The sequence below is a fragment of the Typopeltis vanoorti genome, chromosome 25 (assembly GCF_054136105.1).
Source record: "Typopeltis vanoorti isolate ZY-2024b chromosome 25, IOZ_Tvanoo_1.0, whole genome shotgun sequence".
NCBI classification, from domain to species: domain Eukaryota; kingdom Metazoa; phylum Arthropoda; class Arachnida; order Uropygi; family Thelyphonidae; genus Typopeltis; species Typopeltis vanoorti.
This window is the reverse complement of record NC_143573.1, coordinates 73,691,140-73,717,500: the sequence shown is the minus strand read 5'-3', so window position 1 is coordinate 73,717,500 and position 26,361 is coordinate 73,691,140. Positions and strand designations below refer to the sequence as shown.

Sequence of the window (26,361 nt, the reverse complement as noted above, 5' to 3'; positions counted from 1 at the left end):
GCAAGGTTCTGATATTGTATTTTTTTAGAACTTTTGCTAATTTATGTGAAACAGTACTTATGTAAGGAATAGATATATTGCTTTTGAATCTATTTGTTTCTTCTGAGTGATGTTTGGGAGGATTAAGAAGGAATTTGTTAATGATTTTCTTGGAATATCCATTAACTTCGAAAGAAGTTTTCAGATGGTTTATTTCTGTAAGCGGTTCATTTGGATCATCAAGAAGAGAACGGGCTCTATGTCCCAAGGTGGAAATTATTCCAAGCTTATGAGGAGGGAAATGATGGGATTGACTGTGCAGATATCCGTTTAGAAAACAACAGAGATATAATCATCCTCCCTGCAGATAAAGGAAATGCAACAGTCATCCTGAACTCCGAAGATTACAAGAATAAAATGATCGAATTACTACATAATGATACCTACTCAATACTTGAGAGAGATCCAACTCGTGAACTTCAAAATCGTACAAACAGCTTATTAAAAACAACAACTGAATTATCCCGAAACGTCCGTTTATCTTTACGCTCTCTCCATCCGTTAATTCCTCGCATATATGGTGTTCCTAAAATCCATAAAGAGAACACTCCATTACGCCCAATTGTAGAAGGTATCGATTCTCCTACATACAATCTTTCAAAATACCTTGCCAAATACCTCAAACGTTTTTCAGGGAAATCACCTTCCTTTATCAAGAACACTACAGAATTTGTTACATACATCAAGGATATTACAGTTGATGAAAATGACATCATGACTAGCTTGGACATAACTTCTTTGTTCACTAATGTCCCAACAGATGAAGTCCTAACATTACTCAAGGACAAGTTATCCAAAAAAATGTTAGCCTTGCTTACACATTGCATCAGCTCCGGTTACTTCAAATTTCAAGATAATATATACAAACAAAATCATGGACTGGCTATGGGTAATCCTTTATCTCCTGTTCTTGCAAATATTTGCTTAGAAGATTTTGAAACCAAGGCTATCTCTTCCTTTATTTTAACACCTAAAGTTTGGAAACGTTATGTGGATGATGTCTTCATTGTTTGGAGCCATGGACATGAATCCCTTATGGTTTTCCTCGAACATCTCAATAGCCGACATCAAAGTATTAAGTTTACTGCTGAACTTGAAACGGATAATTCCTTGCCTTTTCTTGATGTCAAACTGACTCGCTCTTCTGCTGGTAAACTAAAAATATCGATATATAGAAAACCCACACATACCAACAGATATCTGCACAGTCAATCCCATCATTTCCTTCCTCATAAGCTTGGAATAATTTCCACCTTGGGACATAGAGCCCGTTCTCTTCTTGATAATCCAAATGAACTGCTTACAGAAATAAACCATCTGAAAACTTCTTTCGAAGTTAATGGATATTCCAAGAAAATCATTAACAAATTCCTTCTTAATCCTCCCAGACATCACTCAGAAGAAACAAATAGATTCAAAAGCAATATATCTATTCCTTACATAAGTACTGTTTCACATAAATTAGCAAAAGTTCTAAAAAAATACAATATCAGAACCTTGTTCACTCCACTTCCAAAGATCCGTTCCTTAATTAGCCACCCAAAACCTTGTCATCATCAACTCAAATACCCTGGCGTATATAAAATATTAAGTGACTGCGATATTCCTTATTTCGGGCAGACAGACAAATCCGTCGAAATGCGTATGGAAGAACACATGAGAGACATTACTTACAAGAGACAGCGAGCAAGTGCATTATCAAGTCATATCCTCTTCTCGGCTAATCCTAATGATGATAACCAAAGTCACAAAGTCTGCTGGGAAAAATCTACAAACATCTTCCGTTGCAGTGACGAAATAGAGAGAAAATTGTGGAATCGAGAGAAATCATCTTCAATCCTGTTCATCTGAATAACAACTTAAGCTACAACCTCCCGGATAGTCATTCAGCTGTAATCATGTACTGGCGTTCACGTGATGCAGCAAGCACGCACTCTCCCAACAATGCAACAAATGAAAGAACAGCTTCAACTACAACGTTTTAATGCTAATTATGTATAAAGACTGTCTATGTTGTTCATAGTCTTTTAACCCTCAATGTTTAGTGTTTTTTCTTTTATAATGTCACCAGAAGAAGGCTGTTACAGGCCGAAACTAGTAGTGTGTTTATATTAAAACCTTTTTAATTAAATCTCGGTTCTAGTCATTCAATTTTTTTCATAAAACTATGTATGTTAACCGAGTCAATGATCAATCTGTCATATATATATACATATATATATACATATATATATGTATATATATATATGTATATATATAAGTGTATATATATATATATATATATATATATGTATATATATATATGTATATATATGTATATATATATATGTATATATATATATGTATATATATATATATATATATATATGTATATATATATATATATGTATATATATATATATATATGTATATATATATATATATGTATATATATATATATGTATATATATATATATATATATATATATATATATATATATATATATATATATATATATACAGTATATATTTATATATATATACAGTATATATATATATATATATATATATATATGTATATATATATATATATGTATATATTTATATATATGTATATATTTATATATATATACAGTATATATATATATATATATATATATATATATATACAGTATATATATGTATATATATATATATATATGTATATATATATATATATATATATATGTATATATATATATATGTATATATATATATATATATATATATCCCTTTCAAGAACATTCTCGTGATGGTAAGCAGTACCATATCAAGTGTCGTCTAGAAACGGAGGAAAGACTAAAACGACTCTCATCTGTAAAGTGTGCATTAGCCCACTGTTGTCTTATCCAATTTTATGGATGCAACCATTGAAAACGTGCTTTACGATGAGCTGTGAATAAAAGGACGCAGACTACAGGTCTTCGTGCATATAGGCTCACTTGTAGCAAATGTCTTGCCAAAGTTTGTCTCGATATTCGCGTACTGTGCTTGAATGGAGTCAACTTGCAAGCAGATCTGCTGTGGTGCGTCCATGACGTTTTGCTGTTATAACTAAAATTCTAGTTCTTGAAGCAAACTGTCAAACAAGGATAAGGCCTTGTTTGTTTTCTGGAGGTGAATTTCGAGCAGCAATGCGTCTCTTATTGCGTCCCAAACGAATTCTATGGGGTTGATGCTCATGCTCCGTAGTAGAGCGAGGGCGACCTCTTTGCAAACGTCTGGAATACATTCCATTGGTTTGAAACGGTGCTCAGAGCCTGTGTGAAATTTATGTGAAATTCCAAATTCTCTGGCAATATCAGTAATTCTGTGCCTTCTCCAAGCTGAGACATTGTAATGTCTCAAAGACATCCAAGTTTGTAACTTATTCTTTTGCGAAAAGCTTCCTTCAAACACAATTCGCTTAACGCAGCATTTTTCCCTTTTATCAAGTTGTGCTACCACATGACTGCTCTGCGCGATTCGAAAATTTGAATGTGTACCCACTTTCTACTCGAAATCGTCAGTTACACAAATTGCTACAAGTTGATTCGATGAATTTTCAGTCATAATCTTCAGAAATTGGTAGAGCCTCTGCTCTACCAAGTTTGAGCGCGGGTAGTAGTTGGAAGGGAATCAATCGTTCTATGCTATTGGCACACTCTCCCTCGATTAGTCTTTGGATTCCCTGGAGGTGTCACATAATAATTATTAATAATTAATTAACAAAATGCTTTTCATTCTCATGTTTTGAACATATAAGAATCGTCCACACCTACAGACAAGGTTTTGCAGATATTGATCACCGCCTGCTATTGGCTCATTTTAACCTAACGTATCGACCGACACGTTGAATGCGGAGTTCCTGCCACCGACTGGCACAGGAATCTGCACAAAAACATTCAGAACAGAAGTTCATAACATGGACTGCCATGGTAAAATCGCAATCCGCAAGCTCCACAACACTACCCGAACCAGCATGCAACGTAGTCTTCACTGGTAAAAATAGCATGTACACTGAAATACTGAAATCCTGAGTACTATGGTAGGCGCTTTAAACAAAATCAGGATCAAGATAAGATAAGGAATCGTGACGAGATTGGTTGTTGAGATGATGACGTCATTGTGTGTGATGTCATGTATTTGGAATGTTTGGATTTTCCCTGGGGCTATATATGTCAACTGCTTCAGTTCTTGTGCTTTGTTCGCGTATGGAATTATGGGTGATGTTAGATATAAGGATTCGTGTCGTGATTAATGGGGCACTTTGAACAAGATCAAGATAAGATAAGGAATCGTGTCGTGAATGTTTGTTATTATCAGATGTAAATAAGTGACGTAATTTGTTAGTTGTAAATAAGTGACGTTATTGTTTTGAATGGAAAAGGGAGTTATATTTGTGGATAAGCAATCATGTCGTGATTGGTGGGACACTTCTGACCAGATCAAGATTAAGATCAAGATAAGATAAGGAATCGTGACGTGGATGTGTTATCAGATGAATATAAGTGACATAATTTGTAAGTTGTAAATAAGTGATGTAATTGTTAGCTGTAAATAAGTGACATTATTGTTTTGAATGGAAAAGGGAGATATATTAGCGGATAAGCATTCGTGTCATGATTGGTGAGATACTATGAACCAAATAGGGGTAGGATGAAAGGGAAGCAACGCCAGTGTCTTGGATGTGTATTGTTATGAGTTGTAGATAAGTAAATGGTTTGCATATGGCATTATGGGTGATAGATAGTGATAAGATAAATTTTTGAATGTTGGGAATTTCGCTGCGCCCCCCCTTCTGTCAGAAGGACATCACGTGGTGTGTTGGGATCACAAAGCACATTGTGGGTGTTATTTAGAGATAAGCAATTGTGACGTTATGTGTTTGAAAATTTCTGGGGAACATATGTCTCTCTGTGATATCACATGGTGTTTTGGTTTGCCCAAGTAATTGTGGGCGATGTTTTTGAGATAATATATCTTGATATTTTCCCAGAGTAATACACATCCGGCATTGTCATCATGTTTTGTGTGTGGTTGTCTATAGATAGCTGTTCTAATTTTATAATACAATTTGGGGTATTTCTTTCCTGTTAAAGGGTGGGAATTCTTAGAGTAAAGTCGTGATGGCAGCAGTGATTAGGCTTTTCTGAATAATTTAATTATATGCTGGTGTCCCTCAAACATGCACACACACACACACACACATTAGACATGAAAAGTTGCTAATGTATCCATGTTGATACTCTAATATGTACCCTATGATTATTCTTACGAAAAAAAAATATTCAGTATTAGAATCACGCTTAACAAAACATAAACGAGCAGTGGTTATGGAAATTACAATTATCAATTGTTATGTTTAAGTTAAAAAAATTAACTTACATTTCTTTCCAGAATGTGAACATCTTGGTACTATCTAGGTTTTCTGAATATTCCAAATTGTTGATTTTTAACATATATTCACAGCACAGAACACAAACACAAGTCTGAAAATGCAGTTCACTTTTTTATTATAGGTTACTGAGGGCTAACATACATTCACAGCACAAAAAGACACAAAACATAGGAGTTGAAAGATATTTCTGTAAATAACCAGAAAAACTAGTTGACTACTTAATTTAGATTACTATCCGATTGGTTCTCTGTATTAATTCCTTTCCACAGTTGCTCATACTATGTTTTCCCAAGCTTGGTGGGAAAGTCTATGCGCCATTTTGTTTAGGGTAAGTGTTATTTCCTGTTTCGAATTCAGAGTGCTGTTAGAGTATGGAATTCTGACAAGTAAAATGATTTTTTTTTCAAATTGATTGCTAATTTTGTCTATTTTACTTTTAAAATTCAGTTTAACTACATATTCTAACAGAATAACTGAGCAAAATTAATAAATAAATAAAATGTATGTGAATTTATTTTCCATCACTGTAGATTTATCATTAACCCTTATCTTAAAGATATCTCTCTTATCTGGTCGCCAATTTTATTGTACGTTAGTGAGAAATCGTTCTGTTTAGGTTGGAACTCTTCGTTCCCATGGAAAATTATTGCTGTAGTAAATTAATGCTGAATTTATTTTTTAAAAACCAATATGACTATTAATTTAACCTTTGATTCCTTGTGCTCTTTAACTATTTCTGTAACTGAAATTTCTTTTTTTTATTTATTTTTTTATTTAACATTAGTAATTTTAAGTAATAACGGATATGAGACAAACAAGGTTTTGAACTCGCAGTAGCATTTTCTTTTAGAAACTTCTTTTTGCCAGCACCACAAATAAATTGTTATTTCTTATTATTTCAAATGAATATTAGCTCTGTGATATATACTTTATTAATTTCTATGTTACCTTTTATTTGACTGTAATATTATTAACAAATTGTATTTACTGAATCTAACATGCAGAAATTAAATAAAGTGAAAAAGACAGTATTTAACATTTAACAATTTAACATTTGCGCTGATGTTCATAGTGTATGATTTGCCACTGTGTTTATGTGTAATTCATGTGATTTTTCTCCATGTGACATTTCAAAACAAGTTGAACTATGGTTTTTATATAGTTCAACTATAAAACCCATTTCCGTTAGTCCTAATTGATTGTTGTCCTCTCAGCCCAACATTTATTTCACAGTAGTGATATTTATATATATATTTTAACACAATTATTATATTAGATATTCTTTCCAATACAAATAAATAGTTATTTAATCTTATTTCAAATGAAAATTAGCTCAGAAAGAAGTAAAGAAAAACGAAAAATTGTAAAGAAAAAAAAATGTTTACCCTCAAATAAATGTTTATGATCACAGCAAACAAGAAATTCATGAGCTTTTTCAAAGTTTGAAATTCAAGCACATATTGTTTTCATCATTTGGTATCATTAAATGAAGAACAGGTCTGGCTATTAAGTTTGTTAATGTTTTTTGATTTTTCTCTTCCAATGGCGAGTATTTTTTGATATATGCATGTTGATTCACTTGATATCTGCATGCTACGATACCTTTTTATTATTCTCCACTAAAATTCTGCCTATTAATTTAATACCCATTTCCTTTTGTTTCCAAGAGTTGACACAATTACACTAAGTAGAGTTTCAAAAAAAAGTCTCTGGTTAGTTTGTGGCAAGAAATTTCACAAAGGAAAAAAAATGTTATTGTCTTACTTAAATTTGTATATCACATCAACGACACCCTATTTGTTCATTTAAATTTACACATTTCATTTGAATGAAATATAATTTACAAATTGTATTTACTGAATCTAACATACAGAAAATAAATAAAGTGAAAAATACAGTCTATGTTGTGTTCCTTTTCCAATTCCACAAGCAAGGGTTCTTTCCTTGCTTGTGGAATTGCCATCATGTGGTTTTTGATAATGTGACTCTCATCTGAAAGTTAATTTTCATTTGGTGATCGATGGGAATTTATTACTGTAGTAAAATTAAGGGTTGCATATTTATTTTTTGAGACCAATAAATATATTTCTGAGCATTATTAAAAGCACAGAATCTTTCGTTATGTTTCCAAAATCATTTAAAAGTACACATTATGTTTTCACGTTTTGGGCATCCAATTTCATTTAAATCAAGAGCAGGCTTCCCTATTAACCTTGTTAATGTTTTTGATTTTTCTCTTCCTTTGACAAGTAATATTTGATATTTGCTTGTTGATTCTATCATCCAATTTCTTAGTTTGTCCAGAGATAGTGAACCAATTTCCCACTTCAGCTAATGGTTATATTTTATTAACCAAGAATTCTGTTTTTAACTCTTTCAGGTTAATGCTTTCCAACTACAAGGTGATTTTGTTAATGCATATCTTACAATAATTTAATCAGAAATACACATTTCTTTAGGAAATAAATTTGAAGCCTTATTCAAATGAAACTATACATCAATTATACCAATAATAACCAAAAATTCGTATTTTTCACCCACTGTAGATTTTGCATAATCGTTTTCCTTCATTCTTCTTCTTACATTACTTCATTTGGCACCACAAATAAATAGTTATTTATTATAATTATTATTATTATTATTTCATTGATTATTAGCACTGATCTTATATTTTATGTTAACTTTCTGTTACAAAATTCTGAACAATTAGAACAAAGAAACTTCAAAGAATTTTCTGGGTCACCAATTATTTTTACATTACCAAACACAAAATACCACAATACCACAACACAATACAGCAGCTGCAGTGGATGAACAATTACCTTAAGTCCAAAGTCACTCACTGCTATGGTTTTTTCTTATAGTACTGTTTACCCTTACTATGCCCTCCCCTGACCGTTCCTTCAAAAATGAACCTTTTGCTCCGATGACTAAATGACATGTTTTCGCATGCTGTTGGATATACTTTTGGTGTGTTTTTATCTTACTTTGTGTGGGGAAAGGTAAAATTTGTAATTTTGTGATCTGGAGAGCAGAAATATTTTTTCTATATCAAACTTTAAGAGTTTAAGTCCGTTTTTGGATTAATTATCTGCTCTCTCTGTAAAAGAAACAATTTCTAACAGTTTGGATTTTCAATGATATGAATGAATTGTTTTCAGATAACTCAAACAATGCAATAGGTAGCATTGGACAATTTCTAAAATAATCAATTACATGGATATCAGTTTCCATCACTTTTTTCCCATTCCTGGCATTAATTTCACAGCAGTGTTTTTTCCCGTTCCTGGCATTAATTTCACAGCAGTGTTTTTTCCCATTCCTGGCATTAAATTCACAGTAGTGATTTTTTACAATAATTAAACAGAATGCATTAAGGTATAAAGTTATCGATTTAAATATCAAATTCTAATCAGAACTGAGTAAAAAATTCACTTGTAAAAAAACACAACAACAAAAACACACATCTTTGTTCATTTTAATTTACAATTGCATATTTTATTTTGCTGAAATACTATTTACAAGTATATTCAGAGAGAAAAAATCTAAACGTAATTACCTAAAAATAGTTCACAATATTTAGTTTACACTCTTAACATTTTCCAAGAGTTTAAGAAAGAAAATTTTCATTACTCACTGTTTCTTGGTTACATTACATCAAACTAGCTGGTCACGCAAAAGTTTTTAGAACTGATACCAGGGTAAGCAGAGATCCATACATTTGATATTGTGTCAGTCAAAAAAATGCTTTTTTTTCCTCCAAAGTTATCAGTATCAGTTGGAGGTGACATCACTAAAAGATATCTGCAAATGAGGAGCTCGCTCATCTCCACTAGGCTGAGCAGACATTTCTGGAGGAAAGGGGGGATGAGGGGTTAGAGTATGGGGTGGGGGAGCATTGCAGGGAAGCATTTCTTTCTTTTTTTTGCTCTGCATTTATCAGTATCAGTTGGAGGTTTTTTTCCCTCCAAAGTTATCAGTATCAGTGGGAGGTGACATCACTAAAAGATATCTGCAAATGATGAGCTTTCTCATCTCCACTAGCCTGAGCAGACACCTCCTGGAGGAGAGGGGGACAAATAAGGGGATGATGGGGTTAGGCGGTGGGGTTGGGGCATTGCAGGGAAGTCCTCTGTCACCCTCTTGACTACCTTTTCACTTCCAACACCTAATGCTATTTTTTTCCCATCCCAACAATTTCAGACAGATTTGAGAGAACTATTCACATGGCATAACATCAAAAACACTTTTTGAGGATAAAATACTTGACATAATAAGGACAAATAATATAGATTACCCTTTGATCCACAAAGAAAATATTTGCCCGATGATGTCTCAAAGTAAGATAATCTCACATCAGCATCATATCCAACAGCATGTAGAAACCTATCCGTGAATGATCTACGTGAAAGTTTCATTTTGGAAGGAACGGTCAGTCTTAAGGGTCAGTTAAACAGTACTATAAGGAAAAACAAACGAGTCACGTGTCTTTGCAGTTACGGCAAATTTGCTCAGGCAGTGCAGCTATCGTATTGTTGTGTTTTGTGTCCAGTAAAGTAAAGAAAAATAATGGGTGAGAAACAAATCATTGAAATTTTCTTTCTTCAGGAAAATAGCACGAGACAAAACTCTTCGGAAAACGATTATTATTTTAGAAGACACGCACATTGTGATGTATTTATCCAGGACACCTTGGGAAAAGTTATGTAGGAAGTGGTCTGATATCCTCGGCTACTTGCAAAGAAGAGTTGACTACGAAATGGATCTCGGTGAGTGTTATATTCTGAAATGCCAAGATGAGGAACTAATACTCAATGATACAGGAGCTGATGGAAGTAACGTTTTCTCTATTAGTTGTGAAGAAGCTGATGGTTTTTGACAAAACTGTACGACATTGATAATCATTTACTATTTTTGTAAACTGAATTACCAGCTATTCATATCACAGGGAAAATTATCACTAATCGTTTAAATTCATCAATGGGAAAATTAGACTCAAGATTTTATCCAATTCAATAAAGATTTTTTCTTTTGGGACGTTTACGAACATTTTACAAAAACTGTTTCTGTATATTTGTTGACAAAAGAATACACAGAAAGCTTAGGGAGTCATGGTGTCATTTCCAGACTGACACAATATCAAATGTATGAATCTGTGCTTATCATGGTATCTATTCTAAAAACTCTTTTGCATGACCAGCTATTTTGATATAATGTAACCAAGAAACAGTGAGTAATGAAAATTTTCTTTATTGAACTCTTGGAAAATGTTAAGCGTGTAAACTAAATATTGTGAAATATTTTTAGGTAATTACATTTAGATTTTTTCTCTCTAAATATACTTGTAAATAGTATTTCAGCAAAATAAAATATGTAATTGTAAACTAAAATGAACAAAGATGTGTGTTTTTGTTGCTGTGTTTTTTTAGAAGTGAATATTTTACTCGGTTCTGGTTAGAATTTGATATTTAAATCGATAAGTTTATACCTTAATGCATTCTGTTTAATTATTGTAAAAAAATCACTACTGTGAATTTAATGCCAGGAATGGAAAAAACACTACTGTGAAATTAATGCCAGGAATGGGGGAAACACATTACTGTGAAATTAATGCCAGGAACTGGAAAAAACACTACTGTGAAATTAATGCCAGGAATGGGAAAAAATGTTTAAAACTGATATCCGTTTAATTGATTATTTTAGAAATTGTCCAATGCTACTTATTGGCATTGTTTGAGTTGTCTGAAAACAATTCGTTCACATAATCGAAAATCTGAACTGTTAGAATTTCATTGTTTTACAGAGAGACAGAAGATATTAACCCAAAAACGTGACTTAAACTCTTAAATTTTCATACAGAAAAAATATTTCTGCTCTCCAGATAACAAAAATACAAATTTTACCTTTTCCCACACAAAGTAAGATAAAAACACAACAACAGTGTATCCAACAGCATGCGAAAACATGTCGTTGAGTCATCTACGCAAAAGGTTCATTTTTGAAGGAACGGTCAGGATAGGGCATACATGGGTAAACAGTACTATAGGAAAAAACCATAGAGTCGAGTGACTTTGAATTTAAGGTGATCATTCATCCACTACAGCTGCTGTATTGTGTTGTGGTTTTTGTGTTCAGTAATGTAAATATAATGGGTGAGCCACAAAATTCTTTGAAAATTTCTTTGTGAAAAGTTCTAATTGTTCAGAATTTTGTAACAGAAAGTTAACATAAAATATAAGATCAGAGCTAATAATCAGTGAAATAATAATAATTATTATAATAAATAACTATTCGTTTGTTGTGCCAAATGAAGTAATGTAAGAAGAAGAATGAAGGAAAATGAATATGCAAAATCTACAGTGGGTGAAAAATACGAATTTTCAGTTATCATTGGTATAATTGATGTGCAATTTCTTTTGAATAAGACCTCAAATTTATTTCCTAAAGAAATTTGTATTTCTGTTGGAATTATTGTAAGATATGCATTGACAAAATCACCTTGTAGTTGGAAAGCATTATCTGAAAGAGTTAAAAACAGAATTCTTGGTTAATAAAATATAACCATCAGCTGAAGTAGGAAATCAGTTCACTATCTCTGGACAAACTAAGAAATTGGATGGTAGAGTCAACATGCAAATATCAAATATTACTCGCCAAAGGAAGAGAAAATTCAAAAACATTAACGGGGTTAATAGGGAGGCCTGTTCTTGATTTATATGAAATTGGATACCCAAAACGTAAAAACATAATGTGTACTTTTAAATGTTTTGGAAACAATGAAAGATTCTGTGCTTTTAATAATGCTCAGAAATATATGTATTGGTTTCAAAAATATAAATATGAAACCCTTAATTTTACTACAGTAATAAATTTCCAACGATCACCAAATGAAAATTAACTTTCAATGATGGCAATTCCACAAGCATGGGAAGGACCCTTGAACACAGTGCAAATTTAACAATAAGAAAATCAACGAACAAAAAATAGATTGAATTTTTCATTTTATTTATTTTCTGTATGTTAGATTCAGTAAATACAATTTGTAAATAATATTTCACTCAAATAAAATGTGTAAATTTAAATCAACAAATTGCATGTCGTTGATGTGTTATACAAATTTAAGTAAGACCATAATATTTTTTTCCTTGTGAAATTTCATGCCACAAACTAACCAGAGACTTTTTTTTGAAAATCCACTCAGTGAAACTGTCAACTCTTGGAAGCAAAAGGAAATGGGTATTAAATTAATAGGCAGAATTATAGTGGAGAATAATAAAAAGGTATCGTAGCATGCAGATAACAAGTGAATCAACATGCATATATCAAAATATACTCACCATTGGAAGAGAAACATCAAAAAACATTAACGAACTTAATAGCCAGACCCATTCTTCAATTAAATGATACCAAATGATGAAAACAATGTGTGTGAATTTCAAAACTTTGAAAAAGCTCATGAATTTCTTGTTTGCTGTGATCATTGTTTGCTGTGAACATTTATTTGAGGATAAACATTTTTTTTCTTTACAATTTTTCTTTATATTTTTCTTTCTTTCTGAGCTAATTTTCATTTGAAATAAGAATAAATAATTATTTATTTGTATTGGAAAGAATATCTAATATAATAATTGTGTCAAAAAATATATATAAATATCCCTACTGTGAAATAAATATCAGGCTGAAAAGGCAATAGTCAATTAGGACTAACAGAAATAAGAAAAAAAAATACTGTCTTTTTCACTTTATTTAATTTCTGTATGTTAGATTCAGTAAATACAATTTGTTAATAATATTACAGTCAAAGAAAAGGTAACATAGAAATTAACAAAGTATATATTACAGAGCTAACATTCATTTGAAATAATAAGAAATAACTATTTATTTGTTGTGCTGGCAAAAGAAGTTTCTAAAAAAACGCTACGGCACATTCAAAACCTTGTTTGTCTCATATCCGTTACTTAAAATAACTAATGCTAAATAAAAAATAAATAAATAAAAGAAACTTCAGTTACATAAACAGGTTATGAGCAGAAAGAATCGAAGGTAAAATTAATAGTCATATTGGTTTAAAAAAATAAATGTCAGCATTAATTTACTACAGCAATAGTTTCCCATGGGAATGAAGAGTTCCAATCTAAACACACGATTTCTCACCTACGCACCACACAATTGGCGACTGTATAAGAGAGATATCTTTAAGATAAGACTTAATGAGATATCTACAGTGATGGAAAATAAATTCACATACATTTTATTTATTTATTAATTTTGCTCAGTTATTCTGTTAGAATATGCAGTTAAACTGAATTTTAAAAGTAAAATAGACAAAATAAGCAATCAATTTGAAAAAAAAATCATTTCACTTGTCAGAATTCCATACTCTAACAGCACTCTGAATTCGAAACAGGAAATAACACTTACCCTAAACAAAACGGTGCATAGACTTTCCCACCAAGCTTGGGAAAACGTAGTATGAGCAACTGTGGAAAGGAATTAATACACAGAACCAATCGGATAGTAATCTAAATTAAGTAGTCAACTAGCTTTTCTCGTTATTTACAGAAATATCTTTCAACTCCTATATTTTGTGTTTCTGTGCTGTGAATACATGTTAGCCCTAGTAACCTATAATGAAAAAGTCAACTGCATTTTCAGACTTGTGTTTGTGTTCTGTGCTGTGAATATATGTTAAAAATCAACAATTTGGAATATTCAGAAAACCTAGATAGTAACAAGATGTTCCCATTCTGGAAAGAAATGTAAGTTAATTTTTTGTTAACATAAACATAACAATTGATAATTGTAATTTCAATAATCACTGGTCGTTTATGTTTTGTTAAGCGTAATTCTAATACTAAATAATTTTTTTCATAAGAATAATCATAGGGTACGTATTAGAGTATCAGCATGGATACATCAGCAACTTTTCATGTCTAGTGTGTGTGTGTGTGTGTGTGTGTGTGTGCGTGTGCGTGCGTGTGTGTGAGAGAGAGGGACACCAGCATATAATTAAATTATATTATTCAGAAATGCCTAATCACTTCTGCCATCACGACTCTACTCTAAGAAATTTCCCCCTTTAACAGGAAAGAAATACCCCAAACTGCATTGCAAAATTAGTACAGCCATCTATAGACAACCAAAGACAAAACATGACGACAATGCCGGATGTGTGTGACCCTAGGAAATCCAAGATATCTTATCTCAAAAACATCGCCCACAATTCCATAGGGAAACCAAATCACCATGTGATATCACAGAGAGACATATGTTCCCCAGAAATTTCCAAACACATATACGTCACAATTGCTTATCTCAAAATTATACCCACAATGCTTTACGCGAAACCAACACACCACGCGATATTCCTGACAGAAGGGGGGGGGCAGCAAAATTCCAAATATTCCAAAATTTATCTTATCACTATTGATCACCCATAATACCATACGCAAACCATTTACTTATCTAAAACTCATAACAATACACATGCAAGACACTGATGCCTCTTCCCCTCATTCAACCTACCCCAATTTTGTCAAGACACGAATCCATATCCACTAATATCTTCCTTTTCCATTGAAAACAATAACGTTACTTATTTACAAATAAAATTACTTCAATTGTTTACAACTAACAAATTACGTCACTTATCTTCATCTGAAAACAACAAACATTCACGACACGATTCCTTATCTTATCGTAACCTTGTTCAAAGTGCCCCACCAATCACGACACAAATCCTTATCTCTAACATCACACATAATTCCATATGCGAACAAAACACAAGAACTGAAGCCATTGACACATATTCCCCCAGGGAAATTCCAAACATTCCAAAGACATGACGTCACATACACAATGATGTCATCATCTCAACAACCAATCACGTCACGATTCCTTATGTTATCTTGATCTTGTTTAAAGCGCCTACCATACTACTATCCTGGTTTGGTCTCGGTCCTCTGTTTGTGGCGCCATGAACACCGAACTCCGAGAGGTATCTGAACATTATGTCAATGCAATACTTTCTACTTTGTGGTGTTTCTATGGAACTGAAATCGTCAGTTATGCAAATTGCTACAAGCTGATTCGATGAATTTTCAGTCATAATATTCAGAAATGCTTTTCATCCTCATGTTTTGAACATATAAGAATATAATTATATCTTTCAGCAAGACAATGCACCGTGACATAAAGCTGACGCTGCTGTAACTATTTGTGAAATGAACGTCACCACATTGGACTGGCTTCCACAAAGCCCTGATCTCAACCCTAATAAACATCTGTGGGATGAACTGGAGTGTTGGCAAAAGTCAAATTCTCGGTCCCATCACAGTCCAGGAGCTCATTACATGCTTACAGGAAGAATGGTCTAAAATATCCATTGATTGCTATCGTACGCTATGAGTTGAGAAACTACTAAACAAGTCATCGCTGCCAAGATGAAAATATTAACCATGTGGTACAATGTTTAGAAGGAAATTCTGAACATTTTGAAATAGAAAAATCGTCTCGAATTGAGGTGGACAATGTTATTAACGCACTAAAAAATAATAAACACTTCTAAAATTCAGCCTGACTGCTAACTAAAAATTGGAAGAATACCTTAACTGCTGAAATGTATGAACTGATCACGTTAATATATGGCAAAAAAAGAAGCTCGAAATGGTTACCTTGTTTTTCAAGACAGCCCTCGGAGCGCATTCGAAGGTCCCCTATCATCCTGGAAAACAAGGATTGGTACATCTTAGTTCATCAAGGCTTGAAGGCGAGTTGGGGGAATATCCATTCCTTCAACATACCCCAAACGAATGCAAAACGTCTTGTGAGATCAGGAGAACGTGAAGGATACAGGAATTCTGTGAACCTAGAAATGAGTCTCCCGGGAAGTGTTCTGATAAATATGCTCTAGAACCACTTGATGTGTAACAGCTTGCTCCTTGCACGAAATGGAATGTTTTTTTGCATGACACATCCTATGCAAATCCTGGGTGAACGGAATCCATTCTCGGAACACATTCTCGATGTAACGTTTGCTATTCAAGGTCACGATTACACCATTCTCTTCAATGAAGTAGGGTCAAATTATGCCATGGCCGGAAACCGCACACAATGCGGTGACCTTCTCGCTGTGAAGAAGTTTCTCTTGAACAAATTCAGGTCTCGAGAAACCAAAAAACCTGTAGGTTCGTTTGTTTGCATGACCACATAGATGGAAACGCGCTTAATTCGAGAACCAGACATTATGAAGGAAGTATGGATCTTCATAGACATTGGCCAGCACGCGTGCACAGTATTCCCGCTGTGCAACGTAATCCGTTGCTAATAAACACTGAGCCACCTGACGTACGAAAAGCACTCAGCTCCTTAAGGATTCTCTGTAGTGATCACCTCAGTATCCCAGGTTTTATCGCTGTTCGACGTTGACTGCGTTTTGGAGACTGTAATACTTGCTCCAACACGGGCCTGTGATTCTCATTTGTGTTAACAGTTGGTGGTCTCCCCGAATGCCCTTTGCATTTCCGGCAGAACACTCCCAGTACGTCGGAACCTCTCGATTGAGGCAATGATAACATTAGTGCTTGGGGCATGCTTACGGAAACGCCGAACAAACTACTTACACACATTTCGTAGGCTTGGACCATTTATTTGCTCTACCAACTACATATGAACTAAAATAGTGCTCAACAATAAATGTCTTTTCTTCCAACGTCAACACCATTGCTACAGCTAAATGTAATGGCGTAGACTCTGTACGTGCTCTTCTATTAATGTGCATGCAGTCGAACAGCATATCTCGTAGCGCCTGTACTGACGGAGGGTGTCGAAATTCAGTAGTATTTTTATTTTTGCACTATATCGTATTTGTAGATCATAAAGGAGCATATGACAATATACATCGAAACCCATTATGGGATGCGATTAGATTGTAGAATACCACTGAAGTATAAAAATATTATACAACTATGTAATCGCAACACTCTTTGCAAAGTACATTTCATACAGTAATATTCGTCAATTTTGAAAGAAACTTCGCCAAAGAGATGCTCTCTCACCAACTTGGTTCAACCTAGCATTGGAAGAAGCCATCAGAGGCATAAATAAACAAAAGAAAATGGAAATGAATGGGAAGTACATCCTATTAGTTATGCTGATGACATCGTTACCCTTGGAGGCTCGCGTAAAGATGTTATACAAACTACATCTAATTTAATTAAGGCAGATAAGCCTATGGGTCTTGTCATAACCTAGAAAAGACTAAATATATGTGCATTTCAATGACTCATCAGGACCAATCCAACGTGGTTGTTGATAATTATATCTTTGAGCAAGTGAATAAATTTTAAATATCTAACGGTAACAGCTACAATGATGGTAATAGCTACAATTATCAAGAGATAAATGAAAGAACTAAGGTCAATCGTGGATATTTTGCAATGCAGTCTTACTGCTTCTAAAATTCAGAATATTATCGAGAAAATGCAACGAAAAGTTCTGTTTAAGATATGTACGCCCAAAGTTAACCTAAGGTTTTGAAACATGGTCAACAACAAAAAAGGAGATAATAAAAAATCTTCTTAAGTTTGAAACAAACGTATGAGAAAGAATTTTTGGCGATTTCACAATCAAAATTCTGGACTGTATGAACGAAGACAATGCGAAACTACGAAACCTGTTTCAAAGAGTTAACATTCTGTCATTTATGAGAAGTAAGAGAACTGAATAGTTTACCTATATTCGACGACATGGGGCCAATTGATCAAACAAGTGCTTATCAATAAAGCTAACAAGAAAAGACCTGCAAGTAGACCCTGAGCACGATAGTTGGATGTGGTGATGAAACTAAGAGAGCTGGATGAATATTTTACTCCAAATGTAGCCAATGATAGAGACAGATAGCGAAACCTGGTAATTTCAAATCAGTTCCCTAATTATTGTATATATTTATATTTTAACTTTTTCTACAGGGTTCAATCAATTAAAATGTCATTTACTGATATCTAGATATTTAATACGTTATCTCCATTTTTCGCTACTTTTCTAAATAACAAGTTTAACATATATATATATATATATATATATATATATATATATATATATATATATATATATATATATATATATATATATATATATATATATATATATATATATATATATATATATATATATATATATATATATATATATATATATATATATAATGGGATGCGATTAGATTGTAGAATACCACTGAAGTATAAAAATATGATGCAACTATGTAATCTTAACACTCTTTGCAAAGTACATTTTCTACAGTAATATTCGTCAATTTTGAAAGAAACTTCGCCAAGCAGATGCTCGCTCATCAACTCGGTTCGACCTAGCATTGAAAGAAGCCATCAGAGGCATAAATAAACAAAAGAAAATGATAAACAAAAGAAAATGGAAATGAATGGGAAGTACATCCTATTAGTTACATTGATGACAAAATCGTGATGATCCCATATATAAAGGCTCACAATCTTTCGCGCGTGAGTCATATCAAAAGTTTCATTATCATTGGTAATCAATTAATCTATAAAGTTATCGTAAATAAATTTTCTTGTTTCTGTTATTATTATATTATAATAATTATCGATCCTTAAGGTCCACGACCTTCCAAGAATTGCTTTCTTAACCATAATTGTAAGATAACGAGATTAGTCTTATGCCTAAATACATGTGTATATGTTTGTTTGTTCTCGTGACCAGTTTACAGGATGAAACACCCTAGTATCATCGCATGAGATCGGCTAACGCATCATCAACTGAAAAGCCCTGATAATGATTCTTCGCGTCCTAGACAGGATTCGAACTCACGTCTTTCCAATCAAAGGGCTTCATGGCCTATGGAACCGAATGACCTATGGAGGCTCTTATCATTTGAATATATTATTTAAGTAAATAACATTATACGATTAGTCTTCTTTCTTTGGTTTCATTTCTTATTGATAGGATAGATAATTAAAAATTTGGCAATAAAAAAGAAGAACGTTTTTTTTGCATTATTTCTTTATGTCTACTAAAGAAAACATCTTGATTGGTATTCATATATTTCATTATCGCTTTTATGAATAGCCGTAACCACTAGATAATGATTCTCAGAACGGTTTGCCGTGAAATTCTGGATGTTATGTTACTGCAGATAAAAGTACTTACCCAGGATATATAGAGTATAGAATAAGCATAGATTATAGACTATGCATTCGAGAATGGGACAGATGAAATTCAGATCTAGTGTATATAAATCCAAAATGCATTCCATAAGGACGAATACAAATACTTAGGAATGCACCAAGGAAACACATATCCTGTACGAAACTTCATTTGCAATCGGTTTGTTCTCACTTTGGTTATTATTGTTTTATGCCACTATCTTATCATCCATCTTTTCCATTTAACCAGAATTAATTTCTTAATATTAAATTTAATAATTCTTAATTAATTTTAAAAGTTTATAAGAAAAAAATAAACAGAACTTGCCTATTACACGAACGCGTGTCCTGGAAAAACGTCCGACCTTGAACACAAAAAACAAAGCAACAAAAAATTCTGCTGTATTGTATAGGTTCGCCCACCGATTAGAGATCCTTCGATACTTCTGTGCATGTCAGAAAAAGGAGAATCCATTCCAATAATAGGGTAATCAATCTGTCTTCTGGAATGAGTTTGTTTATTATTACAGGTCGGAAAATTTAGCTTTTCTTTTAAAAACATCGCTGTTTTTAAAGTGTAACTATTTTGCTTGTATAACAGTTGGAAAAATGTACGTAGAGTTTTAACAAAATTAAAAAAGTATAGCATAAAACAAAAATTTAACTAAGTTTATTTTTAAGAAAGTTTTCTATAAAATAAAAATAATTATACAGAAAAACAGAATTTTTTTCAAATGAACTCAGATATTCTAAACTTACAGTTGAGAGAACTGAGACACTTTAATGTCCTAAACCCGGGGTCGGCAACCTTTTGAGTCGGAAGAGTCAAAAATTACAATTTACAAAATTTCAAAGTTTTTAAAGAGCCACAAAATTTTAAAAAGTTTTTAAAGAGCCACAAGATCTTATTGTCTTCAAGGCATTTTTGCACGGCATTCGCTATATCTTCCCCTCTAGTTTGTCCCGAGAGCGGTAGCAATCCTAGAAGTTCTTCTTTTGGACCTTGGGAAGACATACCTGACAAAAAGGGCAACTTGTGCCGTGTCTTTTAGGTCGCAAGACTCATCTATAGCAAGTGATAAGGCAGAAGAAGGTTGAATATCTTCCACCTGCAAATATGTTACATTTGAAGACATTTTAGCTATTCTATCTTGTACTGTTTTAGCGGATACGAGAAGCTGGGCATAATGAAATATAATTTATCAAAAAACATTTTACAACGATATTTCCCAATTAAAAATACATACCTAAATAAAATAAATAATTCTCTAATAATTTAATTATTAAAATAAATAATTTAGACACGAAACACTGTTTGTCTCACTCTCTCACGTACTGATTGACTATAAGTACATAGTTTCGTCGCATCTGTGGTCGCCTCCCGTGTGCGGTGATCGCCGACTGGCACGAACGGACTTGCCAGAACGTGTTTATCACGGCGCAGTCTGCACATTTTAGTTTTTTTTTTTAATTTTGGCAAATATTAGATACTTAGTTTACGAGTAAAGGTGTTATGCCCAGCTATGCCGAAATCAATGAAAATTGCCAAACATATAAACTTCCGAGAGCTTCCGACGGACTGACGACAGTGACGATGCGTGTCACGGGGGAGGGGTGCAGTGAAAAGCGAGTACAAGTGGCTGAGAGATAGAATCTGTGCCTAATCCTCGTTAATCGATTCAGAACGATTTTTAAATTTTTTTTTTTTGATAAAATAAATAATATTTGCGTATGGAACTAAAGAGCCGCAGCTTCACATCCAAAGAGCCGCATGTGGCTCGCGAGCCGCAGGTTGCCGACCCCTGTCCTAAACCGATTAATTATTTATGACTTGCTGTGACTCTTTTAACAAACCCATGCAAAAAAGTTGGAAAAAAATTACCATTATCAAATCCTTTTAATCTTCAGAGTCATCTGAATCGGTGTCCGAATCGCCATCACTTTCACTTAAACTGATTACCAAAGGTTCGCATAATTCTTCGATAATTCCGTCTCTGTCCCAATACATATTTTCCAATGAGGTGACATGAGAGCAATATTTTCCCCAGTTTTGAAGTGTAATACTTTCAATCGCCTGTTCTGAAAGCTTAAAAAGTTTCGACATGTCAATATCCTCAGTTATGTTGCGATGGCGAATGAAACTTTACACTTCTGCCCAAATATACTCAATAGCATTAATATCGCAATGATATGGTGGTAGCCTCAAAGCTAGAAATCCATGCTCTTTGAGCATCGTGTCGAATTTAAATAGTTTAGTTGTGGGCGAGTTTCTTTTGACCAAATTAAGCAATTCAATTTTTCGCATATCTGGGGAATGAGAAATGTTATTTGCAGAGAGCCAATCCATAAGAACTTGCTTCTTATTAGACCAATTTGGAACTTTATTTAATCGAATAGATGATATGAAGCGTTATCAATTATAACAACAGCATTTTTAGGAAGGTTTGGTATCAGTTTTTCTTCTGCCCACTTTTCGAAGATCGTAGAATTCATTTGCCCATGGTAATCTCCAGTAGTTGAATTGGCTTTGTATAGTAAGTTTGAATTCAGTAAAAAACCCATTTCTCCACCCGCACACAAAATTATTATGCGCCGCAAGGCATTTCCGGTTTGTAGCACTGCACATTCTTCTTTAGACAGCCAACATTTTCCATAAGTTTAAATTACTATCAATCCAAGTTTCATCTAGATACACAATTGGTCTTTTCTCCTCCCTGAAACATCTTATTGCTCTCAAATACTGCGTTCTAGATAAAACAATGTCACTTCGCTCCATGATAAGTTTCCTTTTATTCTGTGACTTTTTAAAACAAAATCCGATTTCATGAAGTATTTTCCTTAAAGTTTCTCTTTTCCGAGGAAAATTAATTTTTTCTTTCAATTTCGGAACAGTTGCCACTCTTTTCTCGACCACGTAAAATTCGTGAATAGTTCTCCTTAAAACGTCTACATCAAAATCATTCAAAGCTACGGTTTCGATGGTTTTCTTTCTCTGGCGCTTTTTTTAGGAGATTTAAATTTTGGCTTACCTTCACCTTTTGATTCCCTACGAATTCTTTTAACAGTCGACCCCGATACGCCCGCAATTGCACTTGCACGTTTCATGACTTGAGAAAGGGGAACAAGGAGACGGCCTTCTGACGATTCTTTTTCGCAAAATGTCAGCACATTATTCAATATTCTTTTGCAAGAGCTACTGAAACGTTTAACAACAGAACTTGTTGACTGTACTGGATCCATCATACAAATTAATAATAAAAAAATAATGCATAAAAGCGACAACAAAAATCAAGCTTTTATATACTAGTACAGCGACAGACAAGAAAACACATGATTTCGCATGTTGGCGACCAAATCGCACATCCTTCATTTCTTTCTCCCCTTCAGCGTGAATTGACTATTCCTGGCAAAATGCCAAGGAGAGACCTACAAACGGTGGACATACTATATTGTATTGTGTTGGAATTGGGCATGCCCGAGTTTCTCGACACCCGTGGTGTTGTCAACTCAAAGACTTTTGGTCTAGATGCAAAAGTATTGCAGAGGTGATATATTATCGCAATTATACTTCAGTTCGTCTGTCTTACTAACAGTTAAGATACACATTAATTTGTCTTGCACAGATATTAAAAGTTTCAGTAAAATGGGACAGACTGCATCACAACTTAAGTAGATACCACTGCAAATGGATTCCATATTCGAGAGTAGTCTGCAGCCAAGCAAAATATAATGTTTTTTTAACACGTTTCCGTTTAAAATCATTGTAAATAATAAATTATGCTGAATATTATTTACCGTACATTGCTTAATACTATTTACTATTGAATATTGTGACCATTGTCTACCAGCATGGTTACAACCAAGTGGAAAAACAAATTCCACTTTGCTGGTTGTAATTTCATGCTCTCCACCTTCCCGTTAAAATAGCTGTTCGTTGTCACTGATTTTAAATATTTTACCTGCGTTAAATCATATTCTTTTTAGAATTGTTTTGTTTAAATTCCTTTATTCAACCGTTAAAGCCCAATTGTTTTTTAGAATGTATTTATTTTATATATTTATATATATATAAAATATTATGTTGATCTTATGTTAAAGCATCTGTTATTTTAACATCTAAGTGATTTAGGGGCAAGAATAGATACACTTAACAGTTTTTAAAAAGTAATAAAAAGTAATTACAAAACTTATCAGCATACAGAAGACTACGAAGTAATGCAGAGAGGTGCCTGTGTGTCGATATAAAGGATTATCTTAAGGTAAAGAGAAGCTTAATTAAGAAATATTGCTTTCATTTTCCTTATATTTTCTGAGGTCCATAATAATATCAGTTTCAATAATATAAATCTATTCCTTTATACGTCAGCATGATTAGATTAAAACATGATACCTGACCTTTAAGGAAAGAGGTATTTCTATTTTTGTATTCTCAATTCACAGTAGCGAAAACTAGGTGAAATGTTACGCCTGCTTTCGTTTACTATTTTTGTCAATAAAACAATTCACTCAGTTGTTCATTGTTTACTAACAAAACATTTGTGAGCATTACGAGTTGCATAAATTTGGAATTAAAGCACGTTTTTTTTGTTACATGTTATATTCATTAATTTCTTTTCATCGAAATTCCATAGGATGTTCCAGGAAGTTTTAAGAACGTTTTATCAACTTCTTAAATTACTGTTATGCTTGGGGAAGTCTCTTTTACCTCTTCAAGTTCCTCTATCTCGTCATATATGATTGATTACTTTCTTACCAGAGCGTGATTGTGAGTTTTATTACTTTGGATCAATCAGAAATATAATCTTAAAACCCCCTTTTTTTTTTCATGCAATCCATTCACTAATTTACAAGGTGGGAAAATCAAATTAAATTTGCGGCCTGGTTAGTCAAGTGGTTCGTGTATTGGCTCTTCAACCAACGGTTGCGGCTTCGAAAACACTGTGGACATGAATGTTTATGAGTATCTTTAGTTGGAAGATGACGTACATCGTACTGTTTGAGACCACCTCCCTGATTATTGGATGTCTGAAATGACTTGAAAAAGTTCTGTGTTTGGTCTCTAGAGAAGAGTTTCTTGACCACGAGAAAATAAATAAAAATAAACAAAAAAATCATGCAAAATTAATAATAAAAATAGAAAAAAAATTCTTAGCCTGCCCACAGTACGAAGGTTACATAAATCTTTCGTGGGTGGGAGCCACATAAAAACAAAAGGAAAATTTTAACAGAAAAAGGTGTAGGAAACGTTGTAGTCGGTGACTAGACTAGAGTCCATAATGGTCCTTCTTCTACTGATTTACTGTCATCATTAAAGTTACCATGATGGATGATATCAGATAGATGAATTAAATTTTAACATGATAAATTTAAGTCTTCGCTCAAATATTTCAGTGCTATATTTTTCAAATACAGAAAACACTCTTCATTGCTGCTCTTCCGAATGTTGTACCATGGAACCTAAATTAACGACAGAAGAAAGAATAGAAATTGTGTATGCCAAAGACAGTGCCACACAACGTTCAGTCGCTTATGAGTATAATTCCAAGATATTGACAGGCCTTCAATTGATCATAAAGCTGTTGGTAGCTTATTTGTTCGTGTCAAAGAAACAGGAAGCATTGATGATCGGCAGCATAGTGATTGACCAAGAAGTTCAACTGATGAAGAAACATCCGCACGGGTCTGTAGTCATCTGGAAAATAGCCATGTAAATTGAAAGAACGAGCATCTATGTTGTTTCAGTAAGATTGGATTCCGTCGCATTTTTAAATCATCGTCCGGAATTTTTGGCAAGAAATATTTCCAGGAAAATGGATTGGACGACGTGGGCCCATTGAATGGCCACCAAGGTTTCCAGACCTAGCTCCTTTAGATTATTCTTATGATGTCCACTTCAAATCAGTGACTTATGTCAACCAACCCGGACTAATGCGATCTAAAGGAGACTTTCAAATTAGAATTTGCAAACATCGAAGAAAATGACTTAGAATGCTCAGGGGTCGTGTGTTAAACGAGTAAGAAATGTTTAGAAGACAGTGTTTAGTTTAAGTGTTAGTTCTGAAGTGACTTGAAAACTAGTGTTTGGTCTGTAAGCAGGCTTTCTGGATTATCTAACTCAGTCCGCTCACTACCCTGTAACCATTAAGTGATATTCACATAACATATCCGTGTGTGTGTGTGTGTGTGTGTGTGTGTGTGTGTGTGTGTGTGTGTGGCTTTCCTTCTTTTACCATTAATTTGTTTAATTTTTAAGCATCATAAACATTTTTCAGCCCATTTCTTTTGAATAAATCTGTATTTTAACTGTTAACTGTCATTCACTTCATAAATTATTTACATTTTGTTGCTAACAAATAATTAAAAACGAAATTTAAACAATTTATGAAGTGAATAACAGTTAACAGTTAAAAGTACAGATTTATTTAAAAGGAATGGGCTGAAAAATGTTTATAATGCTTAAAAATTAAACAAAAGGAAAGCCATGAAAATACACAACACACGCGGATATGTGAATCCCAACTAAGAATGGTTACAAGACAATGGTCGGACGGAGCTATATAATCCAGAAAGCCTGGTTACAGACCAAATACTACTTTTAAAGTGCTTCATAACTCCAATAAGTAGCGTGATATTCTTACAGTAAACAATGAAATTCATCTACTGCCAAGTGGTATTCACAAACAGTCATGCCTACAGCGGAATCGAACATAACAGGTTATTGGTTAGACTTAGAGAATGGAGACGCTG

The 26,361-nt window shown here is 33.3% G+C and overlaps 1 protein-coding gene across 1 annotated transcript in view; it reads left to right on the top strand.

Annotated features, from left to right (window-relative positions):
• The window catches only part of LOC150092851 (serine/threonine-protein kinase BRSK2-like), a 174,800-nt gene that overhangs the window by 56,926 nt on the left and 91,513 nt on the right, over positions 1 to 26,361 (top strand). The gene's annotated exons all lie outside the window — the stretch shown is intronic.